Consider the following 23,933-nt stretch of genomic DNA (forward strand, 5'->3'; position numbering starts at 1 on the left):
ACCTAATCTTTGGCTTTCCTAAATTGGGAAAATTAATATGACATAAGTTTCTTCATCAGATATATCCTCAAAATGATGGTTAACTGAGCCAAGGTCATATTGGAAAAGGGTTTGAAATGAGAACATATGGACACAGCGAGGGGAACAACACACACTGGGACCTGTTGCAGGGTGGGGGGGCGAGGGGAGGGAACTTAGAGGACGGGTCAATAGGTGCAGCAAACCACCATCCACACATATATCTAGGTAACAAACCTGCACATTCTGTATGTAAAGTAAAATAAAAAAAACTTCCATATATTACTTTAAAAATGTTTTTTAAAAAAAGAAAGAAAGAGTTCGAGACACGGGACCATTGCTTAAGGAAGGATGCACAATGGGGTTATAAATCAACACTCTTAGGCTGATGTGTTCTGTGGGAGAGGGGCTCTGCAGAGGGATCTGGCAGGCTGAAGGAGATCCATGGTATTGTTCAGGAGATAAATGAGGGATAGGGTGACCTGAAGGAGAGAAAGAGAAGCCACTGAGGGAACACATGTAAAGACAACAACGTTTAAGTTTAGTGTTTGTTCTATGAACAACAGACACACCCAAAAATGTTATCTCAGCATATACATTGTGGTAGTATCTTACTGTTTATTTGTATAATACCAAAAATCTATGCGGATTATAATTCTTAATAATGAATTTCACCATTGTGGGAAACGAGAAATAAATATAAAAAGTAAAAATGCCTTAAATCAAGTGATTACTTTCATTTCCAATTATGTATCCTCACACTGAAACTCTGGGTTAGGTGTCACGGACCTCGTTCTGCAGAAGCAAGCGTATATGAACAAGGTTATTGATTTAAACTTGCATAGACACAGGAATTGATTCAATCTGAAAACAAAAACGTGAGCTCATGTGTGTGTGTGTGTATAAAATTTCTTCATGAAAATGAAAGACTATGCCATCTTCAAGTTGGACAATACCTAAGGGTCTTCAACTCTAACCTCTTTATTGTGTTAATATGAAACACAGAGGTAGGGTAGGAGAGTGGCTTATCCTTGGGAGTCCCAGGAGTCAGGTCTCATGACCTCATCCAATGCTGTTTTGAAGGTATCTCTAGCTGGTTTTACAGCTAGAGAGCCTGGGTTCAAATATCAGCACCACTACTTACTTGCTGTGACCTTGGGCAAGCTACCATATCTCTCTATGTGTTAGGTTTCTCATCTGTAAAATACAAATAACAATAATATTTATTTGTGGTTGATTGTCTAATGAGCACAAAGTCTGCCATGCCACTATATACTCATCTGTGTAATGTGACTTTGCTAATCCTCTTGACCAAGGGGGTAATCTCTTTGAATCTGGGTTAACCCTGTGACTTGTTTTGACAAATAAAATGCACAGTAAATGATGTTATGTGAATGACCTGGCAGATTCTGCTTTTGCTTTAAAAGCACCATATTGTGAAGAAGCCCAAGATTATTGAAAGAGAAGCCAGATATCAGATATATGAGTTAAGCATCTTAGACCTCCCAGCTCAGTGAATCCTCCAGAGGAATGCAATTACACTAGTGATCCTAGGAGAAACCAGAGAGAAACTACCAAGCAAGCCCCAAATCGCAATTAATAATAAATAATTGTTGCTTTAAGTCTTTTGGTTTGAGGTTTTAGTTAAAGGGATTTTTATTACAGCACTCTTATAAGATTGTTTCGATAATTAAGTGAACTAATACTTTGTAAAGTGCTTTGAATGGAGTGCCTGATGTGTAGTAATTGTTCAGTAAACTCTAGTGATTATATCTTTAATTATACTGGTTTTTATAGGCCTGGCAAGTTAATTAATGGTTGATGAGCAACTGGCTAGCTACCAGGCCTTTTGGCTTTTTACCTACTGCTTATTCTACCTGAATGAGCTTTTGTTGACTGATATTTATATGTACAAATTTGGTATACATTCAAACTGAGTGTTTTTCATCTACATGCTTATAGATTTATGCATAGATTTTTATTTGAACTGTGCACACAACTGTTCAAATATGGATTTTGAGATCATCCCGTTAAATCATGTCTTCCAGATTATAAATCATACTTTATTAATGTTTCCTATTGATTTTTCATATAACTTTTTATATCCCTTCAAGGGACATCTATAACTAAGTACTGAGGTAAGACTATCAAGGGAGAAGTCGATTTCTCTTGCCACTCACTTTACTTTGCATCAAGTTGAACTCTCATATAATGTCTTACAGAAGATTAAAAATTAACGGTTTCTCATGAAAATATTGACTAGAAACATTTTCCTATTATAAATCAATGATTCTCAGCGCACAAATTTCAGTAACTAAATAATTTTTATTTGAATCACTAATTCTCTTTACTGTTATTGTGAGCTAAGATTGCATGTATTTTGTTAATATTCAGAAACTGTATTTTGTTGATATTCAGAAAGCACTGTTAAACTTGTTTAAATAAGGAGAATTTAGAAATTAAAGAAGAGGTGATTTTCACAGTGTTACACGCATTCATCAGGTATTTACTGAGCACCCTGTTTCAAACAAAAGAGACATGGTGGTGAAATAGACATACAAGCTTCTGTTCTCATAGAACTTACATGTGGAAGAGATAGATAATAACTGAGTAAAGAAGCGAGCAGATTAATAAGTAGGACAACTTCAGGCGGCATGTGTGTTGAAATCCTACAGAGCAATAGGAAATATTTATGAGGAAGTGCTAATAACTTGCTGCTGAATTGGGTGTGGGTGTGGCAGGAATGAAGAACTACTGTTTTTGACTTTGCTTGTAGATGGATGGTGATGCTATTCACTCATATAGGGAATCCCTATTTACTGACTTAGGGAGCAGGCTCAGAAAAGAAGGTAAATCAAGTATCCTAGTCTGGGCCCGTTGAATTTTAGACATCTTTGAGGTTATCCATGGGAGTTAGATTGATCACCTTGTCACTCAGGGGAGGGTCTTGGCTGGACATCCACATTTGTGAGTCAAGGGGCAGTAGATGAAAGCGCAGAAATATCTGCCTGGGAGGTATAGTCACCTTACTGTCGTGAGCAGTTTGAGGGAATCCCAACATTAAGACTTTAAGACCAGCCTGACCAACATGGTGAAACCCCGTCTCTACTAAAAATACAAAAATTAGCGGGATGTGGTGGTGCACGCCTGTAATCCTAGCTACTCAGGTGGCTGAGGCAGGAGAATTGCTTGAATCCGGGAGGTGGAGGTTGCAGTGAGTCAAGATTGAGCCACGACATTCCAGCCTGGGTGACAGAGTGAGACTCTATCTAAAACAAACAAACAAACAAACAAACAAAAACCCAAACCAAAAAAAAAACTTTAAAAGATTGGGGCATGAGAAAATTCTAACCTCCCTCAGGAACAGAATCAAATATCCTCCTACTGCCCCATTTCCTATTGCTTAGTCTCACTGTAATCCTCAACAGAAACAGCCTCTTCCCTTGCAGTGGCCCACCCTTGATGCCCGGCAGTGTCCCACACCTTTCCTAGCCACCTGAATGCTACTGCACTCTTATACAAAAATAACCATATAAATCTATGGAATATTGTGATGCCCCAAACTCAAGCCACTGTTACATTTGTATCATCAGTCTCCATTTTTGAGCTCTTATGCTCCCTCAAATCTTTCCAACATGCGTTGGTTGTCCCAGATTCTGTCCTTATGTGGGCTGGCAAAGGAATAGTGAGCAGCATAAAAAAGAGTTTGGTTTTCTTCCCTCTATAATAAGAACAAAGAAACTGGGAGTGGTCAGATAGTGTAAAACTAGCTCAATGGCTTCATGTAATTATTGAATGTCCTGTCCTCAGCAAGCAGGAGTCAGGACTCAGAGCTGGGTTCCTGGGGCTAGGCCTGGGAGCAAGGTGTGTCAAGTGATATAGGGTAGTCCCACTTCAATGGAGTTGAGGTCAGAAGCTGAACAGAGAGCCAGGAGAAAGGTTTTGAAATAACCATTTTGATATAGCCTCTTTGGTACTGTTGGTATATTGTGGTCCTGAAAAAAAAGGTCATCTAAACAAATATTTACCTAGCAATAATTACTCCATCCCCTAATTCTCACTTCATTCCTCACATGCAGAGCCACAAAATGTCCATAGCATCAAAAGATCCCCTGAAAATATTACATAACAGATCTAAGAGATAACTTCAAGAGTGGAATTAGCATTAAACCTGATAGCACAGGGAAAGCCCCAATGTGAGAGAGTGAATTAGACGGTCCAAGACAAGGCACATGGAATCAGGTGGGAAACTGGAGCACCAGAGCAGAGACAAGTGTTCTGAATTAGGAGGTGCTGGGTGTGATATGGAGTTGGAGGGATTATCTGAGCCTCAGGGAAGAGTCATGCTATCTTTTGCCTAGCACCCATGGCCTTGCATGGCTGTGGAGTAACTGGTAAGCCCTCAGCTCAGTCAGGACCCAGAATCACTCTGGTTTTCTTACCTCATGCTGCTTTATCCCTTCTCTTGTCTTTTCATCCCATTTGAGCTCCTGATCAACTGGAAGAGAGTTCCTACCACAGAAAGAAAGGCAGCCAAGAACACAATGTCCTGACCTAGCTCTTGGAAGTACTAAATTTCATCACAGAAACCACAGCCTCAAGGACAGAGGACTTATCCAGAGTCATCAAATCTATCGGTCTTTTTCCAAATTCTGTAGATTTACACGAAGAGGTAATATAGTTATTTAAAAGTAAAGTATTTTAAAGGACTTGAAGTTATGGGTAATATCAGTTCATTCCTATGAATGTAGTGACTTCCAAGCAGGCCAAAGAGATGGTATTAAAAAATAGAATTTAGCTTTTTGGACTATAGGTGGTGAGCCTGAAACCTGGGTTCTCAGTAAGGAACTGGCAGTGTTTAATGATGATCAGGAAGAATGCATTTGGCAGGAGATTTTCTTACATTAGCAGAAGTCTCAAACGAGGGAGAAAAAAGCCCAGATAAGATTCTTACAATAATTTCTATGGAGGGAGATAATTGTAACAGAAAAATACTAGTAAGAAGAAATGCCCATTAAATCTAAGGAGTAAACAAAAAGAAAGAATATTGGAAACAGCACAAGCTATATCAGTCACACCAAACTAATCACATTTTCTTTCCTTGTACATACACATCAAACAGTAAATGAGAATCAGAGTATTCCTTAGTTGCAAGAGGAATTTGTACAACTCTTTCATAGTTTCCCTTTATGGGTGAAGTGTACAAATAAGATCTGATAGCGTAGCTAGGTGGATTCACACCAGAGAGTGTATATTTCTGTTCCTCCAAAAGAAGTCTCTGGAAGCAGCCCAGAGATCATTTCTTCATCAGGGCCTCCGTAAAATTTTACTGAGGAGTTATATTGAGTCATAAATCATATCCCATCCAACTCTGTGACTGACTCAAAATCCAAAATTAACTGCAAATACTAAAATAATAGAACTAAGATTGAAAATGATATGAACAGGCTAAAAGAAAGGCTTAAAACCTCTGAGATAAATTGTAGCAATGATAAACATAATGGTCTGCAGTTAGCTGCAGAAAGTCAGCTGGCTTAGTGCAGAATGGGAAGGCCAGAAGTCAAGCAGTAAAAAGATCTAGGAGGGTTAGGGTAACTACAAGTTCAATGTGAGCTGACAGCATGACCTGGTTGTGAAAATAAGAACACCTGATCTTAGATTGCACCAATAAAAGCATCATGTGGTAAGAAATGAAAACAGAGTCCAGTGTACTCTCGTCCGTGTAAATTATAACCGTATCTGGAGTACAGTATTGAGTTTGGGTGCCAAATAGGTTTAACTATGTCAACCAAGATAATAAGGTTCTAGAAGTCTTATCATGAGAGGAACAAATGAGGCAAAGGAGAATGTTTTGCTCAAAAGTAAGAGAACAATTGTGTTCAAACATATTTGAGGACTTTCAGGCTTCATGGAAAAGAAAATCAATCTATTCTCTTTGGCTTCAGAGCATAATACAGTAGAATTTTTTTAAAGGCAAATGTAACGTTGGTTAAAAGGAGAGCTTTCTAATAATTTCAGCTGTCCCATGATGCTCTAGGCTGGCTCATATGCTAGTGAGATTCCCATGCCCGGAGTTCTAAGTTAGGTTGAATTACCCCCATCCAGTGCTGCTATAGGAAATTCCATCTTGTGAAAGATTAGACTGGAAATTCTCAAATCTTCCCTCCATCTCTGAGAGTCCATAATTCTATTTCTTATCCCCATTGTAGAGCTGACATTTTAGTTAAAATGTAGCTGTGTTCCTATTTTAAAAAGTGTGTGTATATGTATGTATGTATGTATGCAAGTATGTGTCCAAGTGTGAATGTGCTTGTATGTGTGCAAATACCCACACAGCCATGCACATACCTGCTGGAGCCAGTGCCACACCATGGAGATGGAACACAGATGGAGAGAACATGGCATTCCATCCCCTTTACTTCTGTGATGCACAGCACCTCCTCTCTATAGTTTTGTGTCTAAAGTCACTCCCTTGGGTGCAGTGGGATCCATTCTTATCACCTGGTCTGACTATGTTCGGCTGAAACTGAGCTTAATGAACAGCGGACACATAAACACAACAGGAGAGCTTTAGAGCTGGCAAAAATGAACTAAAACCTAAGCTAAACCCTCGCATCTAAATTTCTTCTATGAAATTTTTTGGTCAATAACATTTTTGTAAGAACCAAAAAAGGCATTTTTTCAAAATACAAAACTGCTGGAAATAGGCATGTTCTGAGATGGGGAATCCTGGACGTTGCTGCATTTTAAGCCAAGCAATTTCACTGTGTCTTCTGGAAAAACAAATACTTTTTATTTTCTTAATAAAGCTGTAAAATATTTTCACAGAATGCAGCTCAGAAAGAAAGAATATTTCTAACATTTCTCATTTCTATAGAATGTCCATGAGGTTTTTATCTTTTCTGATTTTGTCAGAGGTAAGGATTTTTTTTTCATATTGCTGCAATTTCAACCTTTTGAACATTAAGCAGATATAAATTATCTACAAGGCTAAAAAGTCTTTGATTAAGAAGCCAGGGAATTGCAGGTATTAAAATTGCCCCCCAGAGGGAGCCCATATCGTTCCATGAATGCATTAGACATCTACTTTGAATTACAAAGAAAAATTAATTAAAAAGTATATGTTTATAAGTAATGTGCATTCCCCTGAGTTCATTCTAAAAGCCACATATATGCGGAATCTAATAAAAATTAAATTATGCTAGCTGCATATTTTACTTCAGCAACATGAGGAAAAAGATACAAGCAGGTGCAACCTAATGTTTCGTTCAAGAGAGCTTCCTCAGTGCCCCAACAGATCTGAATGGATTTTAATACTTGACACCCACCAGAGAATTCTGTGTGAGGTGGAAACAAGGACTGCAGCTACCTTACGAAGGGTGATTCGTTGTCCCTGTGAACAGCTCTGCTTCCAACCCAACTATCTGCCATACACTGAATTATTATGACCATGTCCACACTGGTTCTGCAGAGTTGGTGGATAGAAAGATTTAGCAGGCTTGATTTATAAAGCGTCCTCTACGATGGGAAATAGCAGGCAGCCCTGCTGATTATTGGCCATTTTAACAAGTCCAACCTCAGGCAAAGAATTTCCTTTACAACTCGTCTGTCAGACAGTGTGGCCTTAGCATCTTTAGGTGTATATGGGTCTAGAAGCAATAAAAGTGTTGTGACATCCAACACTTTCCCATATTTTGTTTATTCCATAGATATCTCATTTCGTTAGCTTTTTGTGTCTTTTTTCCCTCCCTGTGCTTTTTCTCTTTCAGTTACCATGGAAACAATTTCCCTGGTAGGGGAGGAGCCTAATGGCATCCAGGAGTGTGAAGTAAAGTCAATTTATATCGTGGTTTGTGAAATATTGGGAGTTTGTAATGGTTGTTATCACCACATATGGTAAATCAATCTCTCCCTAGAGCAAATTTCTAAATATTGATATAAGTATGGGAGTGATGGAATTATATACAATCATGCATCTCAGCAACTTGCATGGCAACCTTGAAGATGTACATGTCTATTTTGTCTTGCTTATATAAATAAAAAATAGAAAATAGATAAATTGTATTATTTATATTTTTAATATATTTTAAATTCTCCAAAGGCATCCATTGGCCCCTAACAAAATGTATATGGTTGTTTTAATTATAGGAATTAAAGAAGTCCTGTCTAATCACTTAAAAAGTTTGTATGTGTGTGTAAATGTGTAATTTTTTACATATAGCTTATATATAGCATAGTAGCTATGCCATCTTCACTCTCACCACTATCATTCTCACTTTAAATCAACTGGTATTTGGATAACCATGTTAATTCAGAAAATGCAGGCTTTAGAACTTTGTCAAAACATGAGCATTTCACATAAGCAAGTAAGGTGATTACATTTTCAGGTTTTAAAATAGCCTGGTTTGTCCCCCTTGTCTAACCAAAATTTGTTTATTTGGTTTCGCTTGTAGCTTTTTCTGCTTTCTGTTTTCTCTGAAAGAGCCGTGAATGATGAGACGACAAAATATTGGATTATTTGTGCTCTTGAAACAGATGCCACCTGAGTTGTGACAGGTATTTTAAGTATAATCTTCTGCATTCACTTAACACTCTCATTTGAAAATTTTCAAACCTTGGGCATATTCTTGTTCATTTACCACTGAAATGAGTCACCTCTTGGGTGTGAAGAGAAAGCTAGGAATAAAATGGGAACAAGGAATGCAGGTGTAAGGGAACAGTAACAGAGAAATCGGAAGTATCTTGCAAAGTTTAACTGGCTCCAAATGCAGATGTAGAACAACCAGGGAGAGTGGATAGTTTGATTTTTTTTTTTCCTGAAAGAGCACCCTACATTAACGTCAATAAACATAGAAATTATGGCTTTAGCTGACATTTTAGCAGCAAGCATTCTTCTTAAAATATTTCTGTTTGGTACTGTACTCACATGTTTCCCTGCTGTGGAACATGGTCAGAGGCTGGCTGCATCTTTGAAATGTTGTGTAACCTCATTCTCTTTTTGGATTTGGGAAAGTACTTAATATTTTAGTATCTTTTAAGATAAAGATTCTTTAGTTTGAAAAGGGTAGCTGGGGAAAAAAATTTAAAGTAAACCTTCTCAAATATGGTTTGAAATTTTTACAAATATAATTTTAAAAACTAGAAAATGGAATTCTATGCATTTAAAGACAAGAAGGGGAAGACTGGAGGGAGGGGATGGAAGAAAGTCCAGGGTGATTGTTTGACTTATTTTAAAAAGTGCCTCTGATTTCAGGAGAAATTAGGAGTCACAACTCTCAATATCATGGTATTTCTTCTTTCTCCTGCCCCAAGAAATGCTGTTTAAAGAGGAACCACCATTTCTTCCTTGCTTTGTTCATATCATAAAAGTTGGTTTTCCAATTGCCTCTAAAGAGTAAATTCAGTGATATGTTTGTTGCAATGTTATGGAATCTGACACACCCAAAGAGCAGGTTCAGAACAGTGCCTGCATCCTGTACAGGTTGGAGAAGTGAGCCCCCACCCAGAGAAGGCCTGAGGCTGGTGCACAGAGCATGAGGCACACTAGTCAGGCTGAGTTGGGAGAATAGTCTTTGCTTCTGAGATCAGTTATTATGCAAGAAGGGCTTGATAATCCAATTCTCCTTCCAGAGAAACATGTTTCGGCACAGCCGAGATGTTCAGAGTGATCATTTTCCCAGAGCAGACAGATGATGTCCAGCCTTGTCTTTGATAGATTTTACAACACATAGTATAAAAATAAAGAACTTATTTGCTACATCTGCCAGCTTCACTGTCTGCCCATCTTCACTATTGGATAAATCCAGTGAGTTTTTTTTTTCACACACATGCTTTTTATTCTCATTTTTAATTATCTATAAGCCTGGAACTGTGCCTGAAATGAGGCAAAGCTGTGGCTGGGCCATTCATCTACTCTGGAGGTAAATCATGGCAGGAAGAGGTGTGTCTTCCTTGGCTCTTTTCTCTGATAGAACATAGGCCAGCAATGATATTCATTTGGATCTCTCCAGTGAGAGCCAATTTTGGTATCGGCATATATCAGAGAACAGATGCTATTGCTCAGTGTATTTTTACTGTTTTAAACAAGGCCAACGAAATCAGGATATTTACCATTGTCTCAGCACCCTAGCGTAGGTGATACCCATCAGGCAGGAGATAAGGATGTTAATTTAGGGAATATCTGAATTCATGACTCAAGGTTAATGAAAGAGAGAATATTGGTTTTGCTTTTTTCCCCCCTTTTTAAAATGAGAAACTTGCACTTTTTAACAATACAGCATTTAATAAGTAAAATTAGAAAGAGTCCAAAATTCTCTCTCTGTGTTTGTCAATTGTTTGTTTGGCTTTGGTTTTAAATAGATATGGATCATGAATGATTTGAGAAAAAGGAAATATTCAGGAGCTTGAATATGGTGCAGAGCAGAGTTCATTGTCTTCTTCAAAAATGCTTCTGACCACAAACATGGGTAGATTCATGCACAGCAAGCCAGAAGGAGATACCTCACTTTCTAATTTTTGGTTACTGTGCCTTGGTGATCTGCACCTAATTCATGTTAGCTTCATTTCTATGCCTCCTATTTAAAAGATTTGCAATTTCTTCTGAACCTATGGATTATATTGAAGGAAATTTAAAAAAATAAAGATCTGCAATTTCCCTCAGAACATCCAGCTCCACTTATGAGTTGGAGCAATGGAGACCCTTTCTTCTCCTCGTGGCAAGAGAGACATAGTGGACAGATTTAGGTAGTAAGAGAAAGGGCATTCTGATGCCCAGGAAATCAGTGAAAGGATGAAGACAGAGAAGGGATTAAAGTGGTAGGTATAAATAAATGAGTTGGAATTACAAAAAGGAAGACATCATAAAGACAGAAACAGGCAAGTCTGGGATGCACAGGATGAGAGGCCTTATGGGTAGATGTGTGAGCGTCATGCCATGAACACTGCCAGGGTGTCCAGAGATGCTCCAGATGGGTGTTTGCTGCATGATGCAGGGGCAAGCCCAGGATGGAAATGGCAAGCTAAGAAGACCAAGCCGCATCTGAGTTCTTATAATTCGGTTAGGTCTGATTTTCTTTCTAATTAAACTCTTTTATATTAAGGTAATTTTAAATTCACATACACTTATATGAAAGAATACAGAGAGTTCATATATTCTTTATCCAGGTTCTCCTAGTGATAACATCACACAGAACTGTAGTACAGTATCCCAATCAAGACATCGTTATTGAAATAGTTAATATGCAGAATATTTTCATCACCATCAGATCCTTCAGGTGGCCATTGTCTACTCACATCTGTTTTCATTCCTCCCCATCCTTTCCTTACCCTTGGTAACCACTATTCTTTATTTCTATAATTTTGTCATTTCTATTATGTTACATAATAGTATCATATAGTATGTAGCCTTTGGGTATTGAGTATTTTTTCTCAGCATCATTCTCTGGAGATTTATTCAGGTTGTTTTATGTATCAATAATCTGTGCCTTTTTATTGCTAAATAGTATTTCATGGTGTGAATGTACTGACTCTTTAATCGTTCACCCACCTAAAGACATCTGAGTTTTTTCCAGTTTTGGTCTGCTATAAATTACTAGCCAAAATAATTCATAGTTTATAAATAAGCTTCTATAAACTTTACATACAGGTTTCATGTAAATGTAAGTCATTGTTTGTCTAGGGTAAGTGTCCAGGAGTACAATTGCTAGGTTGTGTAGTAGTTGCATGTTGAAATTTTTAAGAAATAACAAAACTGTTTCCAAAATGGCTGTATTATTTCACATTCCCACCATGAGTGCATGAGTGACTCAGTTTCTATGCATCCTTACCAGGTTTTGGTGTAGTAACTATTTTTTATACTAGCGATTCTGTTTGGTATGGAGTAATAACTTCTTGTGGTTTTAATTTGCATTTCCCCATTGGCTAATGCTATTGATCATCTTTTCTTTTTTTTATTTCCAACTTTTATTTTAAGTTCAGTGGTACATATGAAGGATGTGCAGGTTTGGTACATAGGTAAACATATGCCATGGTGATTTACCGCACAGATCATCCCCATCACCCAGGCATTAAGCCCAGCACCCATTAGCTATTCTTCCTGATGCTCTCCCTCCTCCCACCCCTCACCCTCTGAGAGTGTGTGTTGCTCTTCCTGCCAAGTGTCCATGTGTTCTCATAATTCAGCTCCCACTTATTAGTAAGAGCATGTGGAATCTGGTTTTCTGTTCCTGTGTTAGTTTGCTAAGAATAATGGCTCCCAGCTCCATCCATGTTCTTGCAAAGGACATGATTGCATTCCTTTTTATGGTTGTATAGTATTCCATGGAGTACATGTACCAAATTTTCTTCATCCAGTCTATCATTGATCAGCATTTAGGTTGGTTCCATGTCTTTACTACTGTGAATAGTGCTGCAATGAACATATGCATACATGTATCTTTATAATATAATGATTTATATTCCTTTGGCGATATACACTGTAATGGGATTGCTGCATCAAATGGTATTTCTGCCTCTAGATCTTTGAGGAATCATCACCCTTTCTTCCACAATAGTTTAACTAATTTACACTCCCACCAACAGTGTAAAAGCGTTCATTTTTCTTCATAACCTTACCAGTATCTGTGGTTTCCTGACTTTTTAATGGTTGCCCTTCTAACTGGTGTGAGATGGTATTTCACTGTGGTTTTGATTTGCATTTCTCTAATGGCCAGTGATGATAAGCTTTTTTTCATATGTTTGTTGCCCCCATAAATGTCTTCTTTTGAGAAGTGACCGTTCATATCCTTTGCCTACTTTTTGATGAGGTTGTTTTATTCCTTGTAAATTTGTTTAAGTTCCTTGTAGATTCTGGATATTAGCCCTTTGTCAGATGGATAGATTTCAAAAATGTTCTCCCATTCTGTAGGTTGCCTGTTTACTCTGATGATAGTTTCTTTTGCTGTGCAGAAGCTCTTTAGTTTAATTAGATCCCATTTGTCAATTTTGGCTTTTGTTGCAATTGCTTTTGGTGTCTTTGTCACGAAATCTTTGCCCGTGCCTCTGTCCTGATGGTATTTACTAGGTTTTCTTCTAGAGTTTTAAAGTTTGGGGTTTTACATTTAAGTATTTAATCCATCTTGAGTTGATTTTTGTATAAGGTGTAAGGAAGGTGTCTAGTTTCAATTTTCTGCATGTAGCAAACCAGATCTTCCAGCATGATTTATTAATTAGGGAATCATTTCCCATTGCTTCTTTGTGTCAGGTTTGTCAAAGATCAAATGGTTGTAGTTGTTCTGTCTTATTTCTGGGTTCTTTATTTGGTTCCATCGATCTATGTGTCTGTTCTTGTACAAGTCCATGTTGTTCTGGTTACTGCAGCCCTGTAGAATAGAAAGTTGGGTAGCATGATGCCTCCAGCTTTACTCCTTTTTCTTAGGGTTGTCTTGGCTATTTGGGCTCATTTTGGTTCCACATGAGTTCTAAAATATTTTGTTCTAATTCTGTGAAGAATGTCAATGGTAGTTTTATGGGAATCTATCAATCGTTTTGGGTAGTATGGCCATTTTCACAATTTGATTCTTTCTATCCATGAGCATGGAATGTTTTTCTATTTGTTTGTGTTATTTCTGATTTCTCTGGGCAGTGGTTTGTAGTTCTCCCTGAAGAGATCCTTAACTTTCCTTGTTAGCTGTATTTGAGGTATTTTATTCTTTTTTGTGGGAATTGTGAATGGGAGTTCATTTGTGATTTTGCTCTTGGCTTGCTTGTTGGTGGTGTATAGGAATGCTAGAAATATTTGCATATTGATCCTAAGACTTTTTTGAAGTTGCTTACCAGCTTAAGAAGCTTTTGGGCTGAGACAATGGGGTTTTCTAGATGTAGGATCATGTCATCTGCAAACAAAAATAGTTTGACTACCTCTCTTCCTATTTGAATACCTTTATTTCTTTCTTTTGCCTGATTGCCCAGCCAGAACTTCCAATACTATGTTGAATAGGAGTGGTGAGAGAGAAAAACTTTGTCTTGTGCTGGTTTTCACAGGGAATATGTCTAGTTTTTGTCCATTCAGTATGATGTTGGCTGAGGGTTTGTCATATATGGCTCTTATTATTTTGAGGTATGTTCCTTCAATACCTAGTTTTTTGAGAGTTTTTAATATGAAAGGATGTTAAATTTTATTGAAGGCCTTTACTGCATCTAGTGAGATAATCATGTGGTTTTTATCTTTTGTTTTGTTTATGTGATGTGATGAATCGCATTTATTTATTTGCGTATGTTGAAGCAGCCTTGCATCCCAGGAATGAAGCCTACTTGATTGTGGTGGATAAACTTTTTGATGTGCTGCTGGATTTGGTTTGCCAATATTTTGTTGAGGATTTTTGCATTGATGTTCATCAAAGATATTGACCTGAAGTTTTCTTTTTTGTTGTACCTCTGCCAGGTTTTGGTATCAGTATGATGCTGGCCTCATAGAGTGATTTAGGGAGGAGTCCCTTCTCCTCAATTTTTTGCAATAGTTTCAGTAGAAATGGTACCAGCTCTTCTTTGTACCTCTGGTAGAATTCAGCTGTAAATCTATCTGGTCCTGGGCTTATTTTTGGTTGGTAGGCTATTTATTACCTCAATTTCAAAACTTGTTATTGGTCTATTCAGGGATTTAACTTCTTCCAGGTTGAGTCTTGGTAGAATGTATGTGTCCAGGAATTTATCCATTTCCTCTAGCTTTTCTGATTTGTGAGGATAAAGGTGTTCCTAGTAGTTTCTGATTGTTATTTTTATTTCTTGTGGGGTCAGTGGTAACATTCTCTTCATTATTTCTAACTGTGCTTATTTGAAACTTCTCTCTTCTTTATTAGTCTAGCTAGCAGTCTATATATTTTATTAATTTTTTCAAAAAAATAGCTCCTGGATTCATTGATTTTTTTGAAAGGTTTTTCGTGTCTCTATCTTCCCCAGTTCAGCTCTGATCTTGGTTATTTCTTGTATTTTGCTACCTTTGGGGTTTGTTTGCTCTGGGTTTTCTAGTTTTTTTAGTTGTGATGTTAGGTTGTTAACTTGAGATCTTTCTAGCTTTTTGATGTGGGCATTTAGTCCTATAAATTTCCCTCTTAACACTGCTTTAGCTTTGTCCCAGAGATTCAGCTACATTATCTCTTTGGTCTCATTAGTTTCAAAGAACTTCTTGATTTCTGCCTTAATTTAATTATTTACCCAAAAGTCATTCAGGAGCATGTTGTTCAATTTCCGTGTAGCTGTATGGTTTTGAGTAATTTCTTAATCTTGAGTTCTAATTTGCTTGTGCTGTGGTCTGAGAGACTGTTTCTGTTTGCTATGTTTTCAGTTCTTTTGTATTTACTGAGGAGTGTTTTACTTCCTATTATGTGATCAATTTTAGAGTAAGTGCCTTGTGGCAATGAGAAGAATGTATATTATGTTGGTTTCGGGTGGAGAAGTCTGTAGATGTCTATCGGGCCCTCTTGTTCCAGAGCTGAGTTCAGGTCCTGAATATCTTGGCTGATTTTCTGTCTCAGTGATCTCTCCAATATTGTCACTGGGGTGTTAAAGTCTTCCACTATTATTGTGTGCGAGTCTAAGTCTCTTTGAAGGTCTCTAAGAACTTGCTTTATGAATCTAGGTGCCCCTGTATTGGATGCATATATATTTAGGATAGTTAGCTCTTCTTGTTTAATTGAACCCTTTACCATTATGTAATGTCCTTCTCTGTCTTTTTTGACCTTTGCTGATTTAACCTCTGTTTTGTCAGAAACTAGGATTGTGATTCCTGTTTGGCAAATTTTCCTCCATCCTTTTAGAAAAATTGGTAAATTTCCCTCCATCCCTATATTTCAAGCTCATGTATGTCTTTGCATGTGAGATGGGTCTCTTGAAGAGAGCATACTGATGGGTCTTGGTTCTTTATCTAGCTTGCCATTCTGTGTCTTTTAACTGGGGCATTTATCCCATTTACATTTAAGGTTAGTATCGTTATGTGTGGATTTGATCCTGTTATGATTCCAGCTGGTTATTTTGCAGACTTGTTTATGTGGTTGCTTCACAGTGTCACTAGTCTAAGTACTTAAGTGTGTTTTTGTAGTGGCTGGTAATGGATTTTCCTTTCTATATTTAGTGCTTCCTTCAGGAGCTCCTGTCAGGGAGGTCTGGTAGTAACAAATTCCCTCAGCATTTGCCTGTCTGAAAAGAATCTTATTTCTCCTTCACTTATAAAGCTTAGTTTAACTGAAAATGAAATTCTGGGTTGGAAATTCCTTTCTTTAAGTATGTTGAATATTGACCCCCAATCTCTTCTGGCTTGCAGGGTTTCAGCTGAAAGTTCTGCTATTAGTAATGGACTTCCTTTTGTAGGTGACCTGGCCTTTCTTTCTGGCTACTCTTAAAATTTTTTCTTTCATTTCAACCTTGGAGAATCTGACGATTATGTGTCTTGGGGATGACCTTGTCATAGAGTATCTTACTGGGATTCTCCACATTTCCTGAATTTGATTGTTGGCCTGCCTTGCTAGGTTCAGGAAATTCTCCTGGATGATATCCTGAAATATGTTTTCCAAATTGGTTCCATTCTGCCCATCTCTTTTAGGTACCTCAATCAGTTGCAGATTCAGTCTCTTTACATAATCCTCTATTTCTTAGAGGGTTTTTTCATTCCTTTTCATTCTTTTTTTCTCTATTCTTGTCTGCCTGTCTTATTTCAGAAAGATCATCTTTAAGCTCTAAGACTTTTTCCTCCACTTTATCTATTCCGCTATTAATACTTGTTATTGCACTGTGAAGTTCTTGTAGTGTGCTTTTCAGCTCTATCAAGTCAGTTATATTCCTCTCTAAACTGGCTATTTTGGCTGTCAGCTCCTGCATTGTTTTATCATGATTCTTAGCTTTTTTCCATTGGGTTACAACATTCTCTTTTAGCTCAGCAAAGTTTGTTTTTATCCACGTTCCGAAGCCTACTTCTGTCATGTCAGCCATCTCATCCTCAGCCCAGTTCTGAGCCCTTGCTGGGGAGGTGTTGCAGTCATTTGGAGGAAAAGGGGCACTCTGGATTTTTGAGTACTCAGCATTTTTCCCTTGATTCTTTCTCATCTTCCTGGGCTTATCTACCTCAGATCTTTAAGGTTGGTGACCTTTGGATAGGGTTTTTGTAATTTGTTGTTGTTGTTTTCTGTTTGTTTGTTTTTCTTTTAACAGTCTGGCCACTGTCCCATAGGGCTGCTGGGGTTTGCTGGGGGTCTGTTCCAGACCCTAGTTGCCTCAGTTTTTCCCATACCTGGAGGTATCACCAGTAAAGTCTGCAAAACAGCAAAGATGGCAGCCTGCCCCTTCCTCTGGAAGCTCTGTCCCCTTGTCCCAAGGGGGTACTGACCTGTAACTGGTCCAAATGTGCCTGTAGGAGGTGGCTGGAGACCTCAGTTGGAAGGTGTCACCCAGTCAGGAGGAAGAGGATTAGAAATCCACTTAAAGAAACAGTCTGGCTGCTGTTTGGTAGAGCAGTTGTGCTGTGTTGGGAATCCCTTCAGCTCCTGATCAGTTTGGGCTCTCCAAGGCCCACAGTCTGGACTGGCTGAGATGGCTGAACAGCCAAGGTGGCAGCCTACCCTGCCCCCTGGGCACTCCAACCCAGGGAGAAATTTTAACTCTGTCTGCTATAGAACATGGGCAGGGGTGGCTGGAGGCCCTGGCTAGGAGGACTCGCCCACAAGGAGGAGTGGATAGGATCCTGCTTAAAGCAGCAGTCTGGCCATGCCTCAACAAAACAGCCCTGTTGTGCTGGAGAATCACCTCTGCCCCTGTCTGCTTGGACTCTCTATGGCCCACAGGCTGGAACAGCTGAGTCATCCAAACAACAAAGATGGTAGCCCACACCTTCTCCCCGCCAATCCTCGCCCCTCCACCACAGCACTCCATCCCAGGGAGAGATCAGAGCTCTGTCCATAGAGTATGTGCAGGTGAGGGTGGCTGAAGGCCTCAGCAGGGAGATATCACCCAGTGAGATAGGGGTCTGCTTAAAGAAGCAGTCTAAGCATACCTTGACAAAACAGCCCTTTCATGCTGGGGAGCCACTTCTGCCCCTAGCCGCTTGAACTCTCCAAAGCCCACAGGCTAGAATGGCTGAGTGGTCCACACAACCAAGGTGGCGACCTGCCCCTCCCCGCTGGCACTTTCTTCCAAGGAGAGATCAGAGCTCTGCTTGTAGAATGCGGGTGGGGGTGGCCGGAGGCCTTGGCTGGGAGATCCCGCCCCGTGAGGCAGAATAGATCGGGGTCCTGCTTAAAGAAGCAGTCTGGCCACGTTTTGGTAAAGCAGCCATGCTGTGCTGGGGGGAACCTACCTCACTGCGACCATTTGGACTCTTCAAAGCCCTCTGGCTGGAATGTCTTGAGTTGACTGAAAAGGGGATGGTGGCCCACCCCTCCCTGCTGGGGTTCTGTCCTGTGTCAGGCAGACCGCATCTTGTTGCCAGTGGCTGGCTAGAATTCCAAGCCAGTGAGTTCTATCTTGTGAGGTGCTGTGGAAGTGGGGCCCGCGGACCAACACTGCTTAGGCCCCTGGGTTCAGCTCCCTTCTTAGGGGTATATATGGACCTCCCACCTTGTCTGAGCTGCAGAAATCTTTTCCAGGGGTCCTGGGGCTGGAATGTAAAACTCCTGAGTCTCTGTGCATGCCTGAGAAGCTGCTCTGCTGAGATTCCACACAGCTGTGTATGTCAGACCCAAGGCACTGGTGGTGTGGGCCCACAGGTGGACCTCCTGATCTGCGGGTTGCAAAGATCAATGGGAGAAGCATGGTTTTCCAGGGTTGTACAATCATTCATTGCTTCCCTTTGCTGGGGGTGGTGATTCCCTTGGCTCCATGTCACTCCCAGGCGGGCCATCACCCCACACTGCTTTTCTTCATTGTCTCAGTGGGTCAAGTTGTTTCTCTGATCAGTCTCAATGTGAGTACCTGGATATTTCAGTTGAAGGTGCCATATGCACTCACCCCTTTCGTTCCTCTCCATGAGTGCCGCAGACTGCAGTTGCTTCTAATTGGCCATCTTGGACCCCTCTTTATCATCTTTTCATGTGATTGTTTTAGGTAAATGTCTCTTCATGTCTTTTGTACTTTGTCCAGTTGGATTGTTTTTACTGTTGAGTTTTGGAAATTCCTTATATATTCTAGACATTAGTATTTAGATGAATTGTTTGCAAATATTTTCTCCCACTGCATAGCTTGTCTTCATCATCTTTTCAGTCTTTCACTGAAAAAGTTTTCAACTTGTCAATATTTTATTTTATAGATCATGCTTTCATTGTGAAATTCATGCTTAGTCCTGTATCCTAATGAGTGTTCTCATGTTTCTTTTTAAAAAAGTTTTATAGTTTTACATTTTGCATTTTTAATGAGATGTGAAGCATAAATTGAGGTTTTCCTTTTCTTTTTCTTTTTCTTTTTTTTTTTTGCCTGTGGATGTCTAATTGTTCCTGCACCACTTGTTGGAAAGGCTGTCTTTCCTGCAATGAATTGCTTTTGCACCTTTGTCAAACTCAGTTGAGCATATTTGTGTGGGTGGGTCTATTTCTGAATTTCTTGTTCTATTTCATTGATTTATGCCTGTATCCCACTGCCAGAACCATACAGTTTTGATTACCATAGCTACATAGTAAGTCTTAAAGTCAAGTAGGCTGATACCTTTCATCTTTTATAAAATTGTTTTTGCTATTCTAGTTTCTTTACCTTTTCATATAAATTTTAGAAAATTTTTGTATCTATACAATATATTGCTGGGTTTTGATAGAAATTGTATTAAACCTATCTGTCAATTTAGGGAGTATTGACATACTATGTTGAGTCTTCCAATCCATAAAGCCCCGTGCCTCTCCATTTACTTAGATTTTTAAAAAATTTCTTTCATCAGTGTTGCATAGTTTTCAGCATACAAATCTTATACATATTTTGGTAGATTTACACTTAAGTATTTCCTTTTTTATTTTTTAAGCAATTGTAAATAATATCATATTTTAATTTTTCTATCTACACCTTCATTGCTAGTATATAGAAATACAAGTTTTTTATTTTCAATTTCAATACAATTATTTTATATTTATAGACCCTTTGAATATGCTAAACTTGTTTCTTAGTTTTTTTAATTTTCAATTTCAATACAATCATTTTATATGTATATACCCTTTGAATATGCTAAACTTATTTCTTAGTTCTAGGCATTTTAAAAAATTCTTTTGAACTTTCTACATAGACAATCATGTCATACAAATAGGGACAATTTTCTTTCATCCTTTTTAATCCATAAGAATTTTACTTCCTTTTCTTGTCTTATTGTTCTGGTCAGAACTTACAGCACTATGTTGAAAAGGGTGATAGGAGAGGACATCTTTGCCTTGTACCTAATCTTATGGGGAAAGCATTGACTATTTTGCCATTAAGTATAGTGTTAGCTGTAGGTTTTCTTATGGATGGTCTTTATCAAATTGAGGAAGTTTCCCTCTATTACTATTTTCCTGGGAGTGATTTTTTGTTTGTTTGGTTTGTTTTTATTATGAATCTGCACTGAATTCTGTCAAATGCTTTTTCTGCATTGACTGATATGGTCATGTTATTTTTCTTCTTTAGTCTATTAATGTGGTAGATTATATTGATTGACTTTCAAATATTGAACCAGCCTTGTATCCTTGAATAACTACCATGTGATCATGGTGTATGGTTGGTTTTATGTATTGATAAATTATATTTGCTATTTTTTTTTAAAGCTTTCTGTGTCATGAGGTATCTTGTTCTGTGGCTTTCTATTTTTGTACTGTCTTTGGGTGAATTTGTTATCAGGGTAATATTAGCTTCATAAAATGAATTGGAAGGTGTTCCATTCTCTTCCACTTTCTGGAAAACTTTATATAGAAATGGTGTTAATTTTTCTTTAAACAATTAATATAATTCTCCATTGAAACTACATAGGCCTATGGTTATCATTTGGGGGAGTTTTTAAATTACAAATTCAATAGTTACGTGGCTATTCAGATTACATATTTCATGTTGGTTAAGTTGTGATAGATTTTTTTTTTTATTGAGAACTGGTCCATTTTATCTAAGTTGTCAAATTTATGTGTATAGAATTGTTGTAGAATTTACTTCTTTTTTTGCTGTCTGTAGGTCTGTAGTAATAACTCCTGTTTCATTTTTGATATTAGTAATTTGTATCTTCTCTATTTTTGGTAACACTTGCTAGAAGATTGTTAATTTTATTGATCTTTTCAAGTAACTAGCTTTTTGTTTTATTTATCTTTTCTATTTTTTTGGCTTTCAATCTCATTAATTTATGATTTTATATTCATTATTTCCTTCCATCTGTTGGTTTGGGTTTATTATACTCTTATTTTCCTAGGCACTTGAGTTGGATACTCAGATGTTTTCAGCATTTTCCTCTGTTTTTAATTTATAAATGTAGTGTGATAAATTTTCCCCTCAGACTGCCATGGTTGTATTGCAGCAATTTTGACAAATTATGTTTTTAGTTTTATTCAGTTCAATGTATTATTTTTTCAATTTCTGTGGAGACTATTTTTTTTTTTTTTTTTGACCACAGGATATTTTGGGTCGTTTAGTTTCCAGATATTTTGAGTGTTTCCTGTTATCTGTCTATGACTAGTTTCTAGTTTGATTCCACTGGGTCACAGAACACACTCTCTATGATTTCAATTCTTTTAAATCTGTTGAGGCTTGTTTTATAATCCAGTATGTGGTCTATCTTGGTATATGCTTTATGGGCACTTGAAAATAATGTATATTCTTATGTTGTTGAGTGGACTGTTTCATGAACATTAATTAGGTCTTATTGGTTAATGGTGTTTTTGACTTCGTTTGTTTCCTTGATGATTTTCTGCCTATTTGTTCTATCAGTTGTTGAGAGAGGAACGTTGAAGTCTCCAACTATAACTGTGGATGTATTTCTCTCTCTTTTTTCTAAATTATACTTGAAGTTCTAGGGCACATGTGCACAACATGCAGGTTTGTTACATATGTATACATGTGCCATGTTGCTGTGCTGCACCCATTAACTTGTCATTTATATTAGGTATTTCTCCTAATGTTATCCCTCCCCACTCCCCCCACCCCACGACAGGTCCTGGTGTGTGATGTTCCCCACCCTGTGTCCAAGTGTTCTCATTGTTCAGTTTCTACCTATGAGTAAGAAAATGCGGTGTTTGGTTTTCTGTCCTTGAGACAGTTTGCTCAGAATGATGGTTTCCAGCTTCTTCCATGTCCTTACAAAGGACATGAACTCATCCTTTTTTATGGCTGCATAGTATTCCATAGTGTATATGTGCACCATTTTCTTAATCCAGTCTATTATCGATGGACATTTGGGTTGGTTCCAAGTCTTTGCTATTGTGAATAGTGCTGCAATAAACATATGTGTGCATGTGTCTTTATAGCAGCATGATTTATAATCCTTTGGGTATATACCCAGTAACGGGATCACTGAGTCAAATGGTACTTCTAGTTCTAGATCCTTGAGGAATTGCCACACTATCCTCCACAATGGTTGAACTAGTTTACAGTCCCACCAACAGTGTAAAAGTGTTCCTATTTCTCAACGTCCTCTCCAGCACCTGTTGTTTCCTGACTTTTTAATGATTGCCATTCTAACTGGCATGAGATGGTATCTCATTGTGGTTTTGATTTGCATTTCTCTGATGGCCAGTGATGATGTGCGTTTTTTCATGTGTCTGTTGGCTGCATAAATGTCTTCTCTTGAGAAGTGTCTGTTCATATCCTTCACCCAATTTTTTATGCAGTTGTTTGATTTTTTCTTCTAAATTTGTTTAAGTTCTTTGTAGATTCTTGATATTAGCCCTTTGTCAGATGGGTAGATTGCAAAAATTTTCTCCCATTCTGTAGGTTGCCTGTTCACTCTGATGGTAGTTTCTTTTGCTGTGCAGAAGCTCTTTAGTTTAATCAGATCCCATTTGTCAATTTTGGCTTTTGTTGCCATTGCTTTTGGTGTTTTAGTCATGAAGTCCTTGCCCGTGCCTATGTCCTGAATGGTATTGCCTAGGTTATCTTCTAGGGTTTTTATGGTTTTAGGTCTAACATTTAAGTCTTTAATCCATCTTGAATTAATTTTTGTATAAGGTGTAAGGATGGGGTCCAGTTTCAGCTTTCTACATATGGCTAGCCTGTTTTCCCAGCACCATTTATTAAATAGGGAAACCTTTCCCCATTGCTTGTTTTTGTCAGGTTTGTCAAAGATGAGATGGTTGTAGATGTGTGGTATTATTTCTGAGGGCTCCATTCTGTTGCATTGGTCTATATCTCTGTTTTGGTACCAGTACAATGCTGTTTTGGTTACTATAGCTTTGTAGTATAGTTGGAAGTCAGGTAGCATGATGCCTCCAGTTTTGTTCTTTTGGCTTAGGATTGTCTTGGCAATTCGGGCTCTTTTTTGGTTCCATATGAACTTTAAAGTAGTTTTTTCCAATTCTGTGAAGAAAGTCATTGGTAGCTTGATGGGGATGGCATTGAATCTATAAATTACCTTGGGCAGTATGGCCATTTTCATGATATTGATTCCTCCTATCCATGAGCACAGAATGTTCTTCCATTTGTTTGTGTCCTTTTTGATTTTGTTGAGCAGTGGTTTGTAGTTCTCCTTGAAGAGGTCCTTCACATCCCTTGTAAGTTGGATTCCTAGGTATTTTATTCTCTTTGCAGCAGTTGTGAATGGAGTTCACTCATGATTTGGCTCTCTGTTTGTTATTGGTGTATAAGAATGCTTGTGATTTTTGCACATTGATTTTGTATCCTGAGACTTTGCTGAAGTTGCTTATCAGCTTAAGGAGATTTGGGGCTGAGATGATGGGGTTTTCTAAATATAAAGTCATGTCATCTGCAAAGAGGGACAATTTGACTCCCTCTTTTCCTAATTGAATACT

At 38.1% G+C, this 23,933-nt stretch overlaps 1 long non-coding RNA gene across 1 annotated transcript in view; it reads left to right on the forward strand.

Annotated features, from left to right (window-relative positions):
- LOC101057301 (uncharacterized) overlaps positions 1-23,933 on the forward strand; it is an 82,645-nt gene that overhangs the window by 40,395 nt on the left and 18,317 nt on the right. Inside the window, exons 3-4 of the long non-coding RNA XR_010159598.1 lie at positions 4,506-4,690; positions 8,472-8,574. This is a non-coding gene — a long non-coding RNA (uncharacterized LOC101057301). The remainder of the gene's footprint in view (positions 1-4,505; positions 4,691-8,471; positions 8,575-23,933) is intronic.

The sequence above is a fragment of the Pan troglodytes genome, chromosome 7 (assembly GCF_028858775.2).
Source record: "Pan troglodytes isolate AG18354 chromosome 7, NHGRI_mPanTro3-v2.0_pri, whole genome shotgun sequence".
In the NCBI taxonomy this organism is placed as follows: domain Eukaryota; kingdom Metazoa; phylum Chordata; class Mammalia; order Primates; family Hominidae; genus Pan; species Pan troglodytes.